Genomic DNA, 13115 nt, shown 5'->3' with positions numbered 1-13115 from the left:
CTAAAATACTAGCTAATTATTTAGACCTTTGGACAAGATGAGGCCTGTGATATTTAATAATAGGCTGTTAGCTCAACTCCCAAATGACTGGGAGCTGGCCTGGAACTTGGGATCCTCCTCCCTCATTGGGATATGGGCTAACAATCTCTTATATCACAGACCCGAGAAACCTAGGGCACTTAAATTCCATATTCACATTCTCTCTCTCCACAGCTGGGTAAGATAGTACCTATGTTCTTCACAAAGAGTGAACCCCTCATCTCTGAAGATTTAGTTTCTAATACGTTCTTCCAAAAGAGAATTTTCAGCTAATATTCAGAAGAAGGATGTGCCCTTGGTCTAATGAATGCTCTCTGGCAGGTGACTGACAAAGGCTGTCTTTCTTAGGTAGAATCCCCAGGAGGCCTTCCTGTGTCTTTAAGGTATACACTTAGAGCACTGCTGAGTTCTGAAAAGAGTGAGAGGCTGCAAACTGATACAGGAAATTGTGCCTTCTAACTTAAGAAGATAAGCAATTTGTCTCATGGGCCACATGTGGGTTCACTGCATTCACAGAGGAAAGGGACCACAATAGAATAAGAGCATATGATAACCATGCCAGTGCTTGCAGCAGACTCATACCTACACGTAGGGATAATGTCAGGGGACAAAGCTGCATATGCTGACAGCAGGCCTCACTCCTCTGCTGCTGGTAATAGGTCCACTTCTCAAAACCTTTCCCCTCTAGCCCCAACCTGTTTCCTCATCTATGGAATGAGAATAACACTTCCTAGGGAGTTTGGGGAATAAGAAGGACCCTTCCTGTGAGTGTGGGATGTAATAAATGATAGCTGTTACTTTAAATTCACTTTAAAGAAGGACAACAGGCTCACTCCACCACTGCTGCCTTTTTATTTATTTTTTACTTTTCTAACAAAGGTCTTATTTTTACTTCAGATGACTGAAATTCCACTCCCTCACTCAGAGTTCAGTGACACCTTTATTGCTCCTGGGCATGCACCACCTTGTGTTGTTATCTTTAGCCAAAGCCATCTCTTGCACACTTTGTACTTTCACCCTTCTGTACCTTTGCTCAGGCTTATCCCTCAGCCACTGAGGGTTATTAACATGGTCAAAAGTAGCGAGTGGCAAAGCTGGGATTTCTCACTCCGTGTTCTCTCCCTTCTGTCCTCTGCACATCTGGCGTAGTGCCTTGTGCATGCACGGTAGACGTTCAATAATGTCTGTGATTAAAACTAAGAGAACATAATAGCCAACCTAATGTCATGGTGGCAGTTAAGCTGCCAGCTTAATAACCAATTCAGAAAGTTTTAAGTAACAACAGAATATAGTAGAGGGAAGAAAGGGCACGGAGAGAAAAGCCTGCTTTCCTTCCTTCCTTCCTTCCTTCCTTCCTTCCTTCCTTCCTTCCTTCCTTCCTTCCTTCCTTCTTCCTTTCTTCCTCTTTCTCTCTCCCCCCTCCCTCCCTACCTCCTCACCCCTCACTGTCTTTCTCTACCACGGAGTTATATCCCTAGCCCTCTTGGCCTTGAACTTGGGATCCTCCTTGCCTCAGCCTCCCAAGCCACTGGGATTAAAAGCATGAGTCACCATTCCCACAAGAAGGGGATTCCTGAAGTACATGCCAAGCTAGAACCAGACATAAAGGCTGCCTGCCTCAGTTAAAGTCTGTTTCATCTTAGAGCTTTGGCATCTTAAAGTTTGATTTCATTGGCTCAGGTTCTTATGAAATATCCAGTTTGATATATTCTTTAAGGGAACAGATTATATATTAGAAAGCACTTGTGTCCATTTAGCATAAAAAAGACTGTCTACCCTATAAAGAAAATTTATAACTGTTGAGTCTTTTGGCAAGTTTGAATCAGAGTTCTGTATTCCATGATTCTCTGAGCTTTCTTTTGCTATAAAGTAATTCATCTGATAATAATGAAGTACCATGAGGGCATAAAGGAAGAAAATCAAGGAATATCTACTCAGGAGTAGTTGGTACACTGATAGTATAATGGAGTGGGATCTGAACTACTTGATTATTACTCTACCACAGGAAAATAATCTTCAAGTTGGAAAAGGAAAGCAAAGTGGTTCTGTCAGGAGGGAACTGAATTCCAGTATGGAGAAGGAAATATTTAATAAAGTGCCCAATACCTTTAAGTGATCTTTGGAGTCTCTGAGTTCAGGAAAAAATTATTTTCATCAGGAAAAGAATTTGCAAATTGATTGTGAAACCATTTTAGGTGACCAGACAGCAAGTGAGTCTTTTTCTGTGTGTTGGTTTCGGTTTCTTCAGAGAACCATCTTCCAATCTCTGCATGGAATAGAAAATGCTCAGAAGCCATTCTGGGCATCAAATGTGGGAAAGAGGCTGAGGATCCCATAGTCACTGGGTTCCCTGTCACAGAATCTCTGTGTTCTCAGACACAGGCTCACCACATCCAAAGGTTCCTCAGTGTCCAGAGAGTCCTGAACTTCTTGAGTTTTTCCAAAGAATGCACCTGCTCTCTCTAAAAGGGTGGCTCTATAGAGTTGCAGAAGGAACCTTGGGCCTAAAGGTTTGTAAGAGTATTGAGCAAAGATTGAAATGCTGCTATTCAATATTTCACAATACCATGGTACTAGATTTTTATTTGATGTACCTCATGCAAACAGAATAACATCCCACAGCTTGATGGGTGATCATATCTCTTTCATCACTACCCTGATCAAGGGCTTGACTACCTCTTTTATCAATTTTCTACTTGTGGCCAGAAATACAGTTGAGATTCTTAGCTGGCTGGACAACTGAGTCCAAATTATCTTCACCAGTGAGGGTATCTGGTGTTGTAACTTGAAGCTTCCCCTATAGTCCTGTCCTATTAGACATGTTGCTGACTTGGATGAGGCCACTAAGGCACACTTGTCAAATTGATGACTGAGATGGAGGGAAAGGAAGCTTGTACTTCATTCTGCCTGACAGAATCTAGACCCCCCAATAAATACTTGCCTTGATTTGAAGTTTAGCTGCACAGATGGAGGATGGAAGTTACAGACCAGGATCAATAGCAATATAAACCTGAAAGCCTCATGGATTTTTGCAGACTGCAAGTGCTAACTCCATGCTCACCCCAACTTGTTAAGACAGTTTTAAACTGAATTGCTAGAGGGAAGTCTAAATTACAGAGAAGGCAACATTTTCTTTTGACTCTGCTTTGATTGGCCATGTGTGGATGAGCATCTTAGGTTTCATGCATCCTATCTCAACTAACGTTCAAAAGAAGAGTAATCAGAGATTGTTGATGATTTAGCAATAATGCCACAAAAGATTTGAAGGAAAACTTAGAGGGATAGTCTAGAACAGCTGTCTCAAGGACAGTAACCATTAACCAAGGTGGTCACTGACATATTGCAGGAAGTTCTATCACACAGAACTGGCTAGAAGAAAATAGGCCTAATTAGAAATATTAAAAGTGCCTTTGTTATGGTTTGGATGTTAAGTGTCCCCCCAAAGCTCATGTGTGAGACAATGTAAGAACATTCAGAGGTAAAATGATTGAGTTATGAGAGCCTTAACCCAATTAGTGAATTAATCCATGATAGGGATTAAATGAGGAGTAAGTAACTGCAGGTGGTAGGGTCTGGTTGAAGGAGGTGGGTCCCTGGGAGCATGCCTTTGGGGTATATATTTTGTATCTGGTGAGTGGAGTCCCTCTCTCTCTGCTTCCTGATCATTATGTGGACCACCTTCCTCCATTATACTTTTCTGCCTCACCCTCAAGCCCAGAGGAATGGAGCCAGCTGTCTCTGGACTGAGTCCTCTGAAATCGTGAGCCCCCAAATAAACATTTCCTCTTCTATATTGTTCTTGTCAGGTCTTTTGGTCAAGCAGCAAAAAGCTGACTAAAATAACCTTCAAATACCTGAAATGGTGTTGTGTAAAAGAAGGGAGGGTGGGTATTTTTTCCTTCTATCTTTCTTTTCTCCTTTTCCCCCCCTCCCCCTTTCAATGTTGGAAATGGAACCCAGGGTCTCACCCATTGCTGGGAAGCATCTACCACTGAGCTACATATACCCCAAGCCTCACGGTGGACATTCTTTATTGTCATAGAAAGAAGAACTTCACCAGAAATTAAAGTTACAGAAGGTGTGTGCCAACTGTTGGAAGAATTTTCTTACAATTAGAGCTGGTTATCTGCTCCTTCATTGATGGTTTAGGCAACATCTGTAGGATCTTAATCAGTACATAAAGGAAGAAGCCCCTGTAATAAGGATGAGTTTGAACTAGGTTATGTCAAACGATTCTTTCAGCTCTGTGGTTCTAATGTACATATTTTAGTTAATTTGTTAATAGCACGACAAGGTTTTGTTTAATGGGTGCTATTTGCACTGCTCTATCATAATCCACACTCAGCTGCTTTTGGTTTCTGCAAAAATTCATGTTCTCAGCATTTCTGATTTATCTTCATGAAGCCTAGAACTGTCTATGCACTTCTGCCCCCTTGATCCGAATAATTCCCACGGGTGATTTCTCGGCTCAGACATCGCCTCAGTGATCATTTTCCAACGTCTCCTCTCCAAGCCTGGTCTGGGTACTTCTCTGCTGTCTCTCACTACACTGTTTACTTCCCAGTCACTGTGTGTAGCACACTGGACTGCAGAGGCCAGGGGATCTGTGTGTATCCCCCACCTAGACTAAACTTTACAGGAACTGTCACGGTGACCATCTTATTCATGGATCACCCTTAGTCTTCACACAGTACCTGCCTTTGTTCTGAGTGCTAGATAAAAACATGACTCTAGACTGAAAGCACAATAGGCCAACAAAAATGTCTAAGAGGAAATGATTTCAGTGTATCTATTGAGTGAATGAAGGTTTCATAAATCATAAATGACCCAAATCAGAATATCTATAGGTACAGGGACTTTGCAAAAAAAGTGAAAATACTTGATAGTAATCTTTTAGATGAGAGAGAGAGAGAGAGAGAGAGAGAGAGAGAGAGAGACTGAAATTCAGCAGAGACATTGGGAGAGAGAGAGAAAGCATAGCAGCTGTTTGAAATTCAGTCAACACTCATTCTGTGAGACCAGACTTACTCTAACATCAAAACCTGATGATAGGGCACAAGAGAGGAAAATTGCAGACCAATGTTCCTCAGAAGTGTGGATGCGAAAATCCACAACAAAATATTAGTGAACCAAATACTCTATTACCAAATGGAGTTTATCCACAAACTGTAAGGTTAGATTAATATCCAAAAGTCAAGTAATGTAATAACCATATTAATAGAATAAAAGACAAAACTACATGATTGTCTCAGTAGATGGAGAAAAAGGCATTTGATGAAATCCAAATCTATCATGATGAAAATAGTCAAGAAGCTAGGAATAGCAGGGAAACTGATGAAGAGTTCTAAAAACACATAGGTAACATTTAACTGTAAGAAAAATTGAATGTTTTTATCCATCAGATCAAGAAAAAAATGCAAGAAAAAAAGCAAGGATTTTCACTCTTCTCACTTTTACTTTTCACATTAATGGAAGTTCTAGTGCAATTGAATGAGAAGAGGAAATAAAAGGTATCTAGACTGAAAGGAAGAGGTAAAATGATCCCTATTTACAGATCACACAATTGTTTATATTTAAAAAACTCTAAGGAATTCACTAAAAAATCTGTTAGAATGAATAAATAAATTGGTTCAGCAAGTTTGCAGAATACAAAATCAATATACAAATGATAAATTGTATTTTAGACAATAACAATTAACATTTCAACAAATATAGTTAAGAAAACACTGCATTTCCAAGAGCATTTAAAAGCATGAGATATTTTTGATACATATGTAACAAATATAGTAAGGAAATTATATACTGGAAACTACAAAACATTGCTTCAATAAATTAGATGAAAAGAAATGCAGATATTACATATTTTTAGATCAGAAGACTTAATATTGCTCAGATAATAATACTTCCCAAATTTATCGACAGATTCAGTGCAATCCCTTTGAAAATCCCAGCTACCCTATTATAGAAACTGACAAGTTGATCTGAAAATTTATATGGAAGTTTGAGAGACAGAACAGTCAACATGATCTAGACAAGAAGAACAAAGTTGAAAGACTCACATATCCCAGTTTTAAAACTTACTACAAAATTATAGCGTATCAAGACAGTGTATTAAGATCTAAGGAGATATGCATAGATAAAGGGAATAGGCTTGAAATTCAGCTGGAAACCCTCATGTTGATGGTCAACTAATTTTGATAAGGGTATGGAGAGAATTCAAGCTGTAAAGAATAGTCTTCAACAAAGGGTGTAGGAGCACCTAGATGTCCAACGGTAAAGGATGACAGTAGACCCCTACCTCTTTCCATACACAAAATTAACTCAAAATAGATCATAGCACTAACTGTAATACCCAAATGCTAAAACAATTAGGAGAAAATTTAAGAATTAGTCTTGGGTTGAGCAATGATTCTTAGTAGTTAGAACTCCAAAAGTACAGGCAACAAATTTAAAAATGGATGAATTAGTCTATGTCAAGACTAAGAAAAATTTTTACTACAAATAATACCATCCAGAAAATGAAAACAATCCACAGATTGGGCATATTTTAGATTTGATAAAGGTCTTGTATCCAATTATACAAAGAACTTAATATTAATAATAAAAAGTACAACAGATAATATGGACAAAACTGGACAAATGATTTGAACAGTCATTTCCTCAAAGAAGATTAAAAAAAAACAATCAATAAACATAAAAAGATGCTCCACATTATTCATGAGAAAAATGGAACCCCAACCACAACAAAAATGTTGCTTCATAGTCCCAGGATGGCTCTAATAAAGACAGACAGTGACAAGTGTTGGAAAGGATGTGGAGAGGAATCTCCCTAAATTGCTGGTGAGAATGTCAGATTGTGCAACTGCTTTGAAAAGAGTTTGTTAGTTCCTCAAAATATCACACAGAAAGTTACCATGTGACCCAGAAATTCCATTCCTAGGTATGTACCCCAGAGAAATAAAAGTGGATGTAAACACAAAAATTCATACATGAATGTCCATAGCAACATCATTTGTACTAGACCAAAAGAGGAAACAACCCCAAAGCGTACTCACTGATGAACGGACAAAACACGGACAATCCATACAAAGGAACACTTTCAGCCATAAAAATGAATCCAGCCCTGAATCAGGCTATAGCATGAATGACCCTTGAGAATGTGATGCTAAGTAAAAGAAAACAGTCACGAAAGTCCACACACTGTATGATTCCATTTATATGAAAGATCCAAAAGAGGCACATTTTTAGAGATAGAAAGTGAATTGGTGGTTGCTTAGGGTGAGGGGGGGGGGGTTAGCAGGAGAAAAAGGGATTGCCTGCTGGTGGCTATGGAGTTTCTATAGGGACGATGAAAATGCTCCCAAATTTGGTCATGAGGATGACACAACTTCATGAATATGCTTGAAAGACAATGGATCGTGAGTGGTAGAGTATGGGAATCATATCTCAATAAAGCTATTTTGTTGTTGTTTAGATCAGTTAATAGTGTATTAGCTTGCCAGAGTTCCATAGCAAAGCACCACAGACTAGGTAGTTTAAACAAGAGAAATGTGTTCCCTCACTGTTCTGGAGATTTCCAGTCTGAGATGAGAGTGTTGGTAGGTCTGGCTTCTTCTGAGGTCTCGGAGGGAAAGATCTGTTCTTGCTTCTTTCCTTGTTGCTCATAGTTTGCTGGCAATCATTGGCTTCCTTGGCCTGCAGAGGTATGACTCCAGTGTCTGTGAACATGAATGTTCACGTGACATTCCATGTGGGAGTGTGTGTCTTTCTGTGTGTCTAAATTTCCCCTTTTGTAAGAACATGAGTCAAATGGTATTGGGTTATGGCCCACCCTTATGACCTTATCTCACTTTGAACATTTGCAAAGATCCTCTTTACATATAAGGTCATGATCATAGGTAGTGGGAGTTAAGGCTTCAGCATTCTTTTGGGGGACAAAATTCAATCTGCAACAAACATTAGCGATTTTATTTTCTTAATTCTAAGTAGACGATTAGGAATTGATGCTAGAACAGTCCTTACTTAAAAATAGCTTATCATGTTCCGTTTTAAAGACTGTAATACAGAGGGAAGCTATTTTTTTTACCTCTTGTTTGCTTGAATACTCACTCGGACGGAAGTGACATTCTCTGGGATTGGTGAAAACATTTCACCATGCTTCTATGTCCTTGATGATTGTAAAAGTCATTTGGTTTAGTTACCTTCACAGGGTTTGAATCTCCTTGCTGTGGCAAAAAAAAAAAAAAAAGGGAGGGGGCTGCAACTTGGAAAGCAACCTCACCATCCGGCAGTATGTGTTTGCCCACTGGTAACAGGATTTTGCCTGAAGCTGTGGGTCTTGAGGAGAGGGCTCAAGGACTGCATAGACCTCAATTTGGAGCCAGACTCTGCCATTTATTGCCTAAATTGCCTATCATCGCCTTAGACAAGTTGTTGGACTGAGTTTCTGTTTCCTTGTACGTCAAATGGAAATAATCATGCGTACCTTGCTGAATCTGAAGAAGTAAACACAGTTAACTATACCAAAAAAAAAAAAAAAAAAAATCAGCAAGGTATCCAACTCGTAATAGAAACACTGAAAGCAACAACAGGCAAATTAAAGAGAGGAACTGAGGTTTGATTTTATAAATTACTTTCATAGCATTTTTCAAATGAGCTGCCAACCAATTAGATCCAAGATATTGGAAAATTGAAGAACCACTGCTGATTCTTTTCATTGTATACTATCACTTTGCCAGGGACACACCTACAAATATTTATAGCTTTTGTAAATTGTTTCATGGAACATGTGATGGGAAGACATATTCAATGCATTAAAATAATCTGATGTAACTAACAAGTATACGTTTCAACTTAAGAGATCTATTAAGTCCATAAGATATAACTTTGTAGTTTTATCAACAACAAAGACTTGTCGAGTTTGTTTTCAACTTTATTAGAAATTTCCCAATAAAAATGATGTTCCTCATTTTATTAGTCTTCTCACTGTAGTCCAAATGAATCATGTCTTATTTTGTAACATTCCTTCTCTCTCACCCTTTCTAATGTAAAAATTCTTTTTACACCTCCAAAATCAAAGTGATTTTCCTGTTGTGCGGAGTGCTGCGCTGTATTGAAAGAGTAAAATAACTTTAAAACTAGATAGACTATTTCCCCTTTCGATTTGGTTTACCCAGATGAATAACCTTTTCATGTTAAAAAAATTTTGTTTATTTTTATCATTTTAGATAGTTTCCTCTAGCTATCCCTTGATTACTGCACTAAGTTCATACATCAGAAAGCATTCCTTAGACAAGACTAAGAAGATTGACTGAGAATTGTTCCCCAAAGCATTAAGCCTAGGCGGTGAGGCAGGCAACAGGACAGCAGCAGTATTCTGAGACCCCACTATTAAGATGTATTCTCTTTTAATATGGCAGCATGCCTGCTTTGCAGCATTAATTGTTTACAGCCTGAAGAGTTGCAGACTGGAAACTTGGCAGCAATGAACATCTATTCCTGGCCAAGGAACGTCAGTAGAGACTCTCTTCCAGAAATAAGAGCATTTTAGAAAGAAGTCACAAAGCATTTCTTGGCCTTTATTGAGATAGCGAGTCAGTCTTCCTCCCTCTCTTCTTCTCCTTTCCCTCCCTCCCTTCCCTCTTTCCTTCCTATTTACTTAATCTATTTGAATTCAGTTTATTTCAATTGCAACAAAGTAAGTCCTGACTAGTTCACCCAGTTAGGACTTCAAAGTCAGTAGCACTGACGGTTCTCCTTGGTGACAACATGCATTTCCATGTGAACTGGCAGAAGTGGGTGATATGCTGGGCTCTTCCTCAAGTTCATAACGATACCTTTCTCAGGCCTGCATATATGCAGAGCCACCAGTTGTTTCTGTAAGTATGGAAGAGGTTGCAGCTTGTGAATGTAGATTTTTTGATCGAATTATTTTTGAATTGTGGAAGCTCCAATTAAATGGCAGAGTATCAGAGGACCGAGGCTTGATCACTACAAGAATTTAGATATTCATTTAGTCCATAAATGTTTACCTAGTTTCAATCATGTATCAAACTCTACTAAGCACAAGGGTACACTAGGGGGCATGAGAGGCATGATTCCTGTCCTCACAATTGAGGATATAAGGGAGCTTGTAGTTAATTGTTTATTTAAAATCACTGAAAGGGGAGAGAGGAACAGAAGTTTTGGAATTCTGTAGCTGCAGGACATTTCTTAGTTGGTGGAGGCTCTCAGAGAAGGTTCCCACAGAAAGTGATGGGTAATGTGAGACCTGAATGACAACTATAAGCTACCTAGAAATGAAGGTAGGCGGATAATGAAAGAAGGTCAGGATGATTAGAGGGACTGGGGAGATGGTCAGACAACCTGTTGTTTCTAGATCATGATGTTCTTTGGAGTTCCATTCTGAAGTATTTTTTAAAATATATATATATATATATATATATATATATATATATATATATATATATATATATATATATTTAGTTGTAGATGGACACAATATCTTTGTTTATTTGTATGTGGTGCTGAGGATTGAACCCAGTACCTTGACCTTGCACATGTGAGGCAGGCGCTGTACCACTGAGCTACAGCCCCAGCCCTCCCATTCTGAAGTGTTTAAGGTAGCCTTAGGTCATGCACAGAGGCAAACTCTAGTGAAGTGTTAACTGTGGGGTTTGGTGGCTTGTCTTCCACCAGCTGCACTGTTTCATCTCCTTCACAATATGACCCATCCAAAGTTCTGACTGAGCCTTTAAGTTGTCCCAGCACCTTGTCGGATGCCCAGCCACACATGGTTTCATCATATGTGTCTAGAGCAGGAAGAATAAAATGACTAATTGAATCATGGAAGTATTGGGAAGCAGCCTGCATAAGATGAGGTGATAACAAATTCGTTCCTAGGAAAAGGTAAAACTAGATTAGAGAAGGGACAGTCATCAGGTTGTTAGGGTTTCTGTAAGTATTCAATAAAATATAAACATAGTTGTTTTAGTCAGCGAACAAAATACCCTGTAAGAACAATTTAGAGGAGGAGAGTTTATTTGGGCTCACAGATTCAGTCCATAGTTGGCCAGCTCCATAGGTCTGAGCCTCAAGTGAGGCAGACCATCACCTGGTGTGTGGAAGGGATTGGGGCAGGAAAGTAGCTCAGGACATGGCCACCAGGAAGCAGAGAGAGCTTCCAAAGATAGCCTCTCGCGACCTACTTCTCCCAGCCACACCGTACCTACCTATGGTTACCAGCCAGTTCATCCACATCAATGGATTAATCCACTGATTAGGTTAAAGATCTTATAATCTGATCATTTCACCTCTGAAAAGTCTTGTATTGTCTGACACATGAGCTTTTAAGGGACACGCCATCTCTAAACCATAACAATAGTCAAGGAGTCAAAACATTAATTTGCTGAGGCAAGGTGCTAGCAAAAAACAAACAAAAAACTGAAGTTTGGAAGAATCCTCAATAAAACAATTTTAAACATTTATTTTTACTTTGATTTCACACGTAGTAATCGCACAAATTCACGAGATACAGTGTGACATTTCAATACCCATATACAATGTGTAATCAGGGCTAATTGACATATTTGTCACCTCACACACTGAAATCTTTGTGTTGGGAAAACACACAATCCTCTACTAGCTTATTTGAAATATTTAGTTAATTGTTGTCAACCGTAGCTATCCAACTGTGTTACATAACCTTGTAAGTTATTTCTCCTGTCTTTGTATGTGTTACCCATTCTCCATCCCTGCCCTTCCCAGGCTCTGGTAGCCACTATTCTATTCTCTGCTCATATGAGATCAACTTTTTAGCTTCCACACGTAAGTGAGAATATGTGGTCTTTGTTTTTCTGTGCCAGACTTATTTCACTTCAGCTAATGTCCTCCAGTTCTACCCATGTTGCTGCAAATGATGGAATTCTATCATTTTTATGGATGAATAATATTCCATTGGGTGTGTATACACATTTCTTTTATGCATTCAACTTTTGAATTTTGTTGATTTTTCAGTCTTTTTGGTAATGCCCATTCTAACTGCAGGGAGATGATTCCTCAGTGTGGCTTTAGTTTGCATTTTCCTGATGACTAGTGGTTGAGCCTGTTGGACATTTGTGTATGTCTATTTAGGCCATTTGTCCATTTTTAATTGTATTATTTGATTTGTGCTGTTGTTTGGGATCCTTATATATTCTGGATATCCATTTTTTGTCAGATAAATATTTTGCAAACCTTTTCTTTCAATCTGTAAGTTGTCCCCTCATTCTGCTGTTTCCTTTGCAGTGTAGAAAGTTTTAGTTGGTTGTAGTCTCACTTCTCTAATTTTCCTTTGTTTGTGCTTTTGATGTCATATCCAAGAAGTCATTGCCCATTCCAATGCCGTGAAGCTTTTTCTCTACGTTTTCTTCTAGGAATTTTACAGTTCTAGGTGTTACACTTAAATCTGAGGCCCATTTTCACTGAATTTTTTTTAATATGGTATAAAACAAGGGTCTGATTTCATTCTTTTGCATGTAGATCTTGAGTTTCCCCAACATTGTTTGAAGAGACTATATTTTTAAAAAGTATATATTTTTTAGTTGTAGAGGCACACAACATTTTTTATCTACTTATTTTTATGTGGTGCTGAGGATCAAATGCTAGGCAAATGCTCTGTCACTGAGCCCCAACTCCCGCCTGAAGAGACTATCTCTTCCCCACTGTGTACGCTTGACCTCTGTGATGAAGATCAGTTGGCCATATACGTGTGGATTTGTTTCTGGGCTCTTTCTTCTGTCCTGTTGGTCTGTATGTCTGTTTTTATGCTACTTCTATATACTCTAGTTACTATAGCTTTGCAAGTGTGATGCCTCCAGCTTTGGTCTCCCTGCTCAAGTCTGCTTTGGCTATTTGAAGCCATTTGTAATTCCTTATGAATTTTAGGAATTTGTTTCTATTGTTATTTTGGGGTACTATGGATTGAGCTTAGGACCTTACGCAGGCTAGGCAAAAGCACTGTACCAACTGAGCTAAATCCCTAGTAGTTCTAACATTTTTTATGTTATACGTTTGAGATTTTCTATGTATAAGATCAT

Source organism: Marmota flaviventris, chromosome 3 (assembly GCF_047511675.1).
Source record: "Marmota flaviventris isolate mMarFla1 chromosome 3, mMarFla1.hap1, whole genome shotgun sequence".
NCBI classification, from domain to species: Eukaryota; Metazoa; Chordata; class Mammalia; order Rodentia; family Sciuridae; genus Marmota; species Marmota flaviventris.
This window is presented reverse-complemented; position numbering follows the sequence as displayed.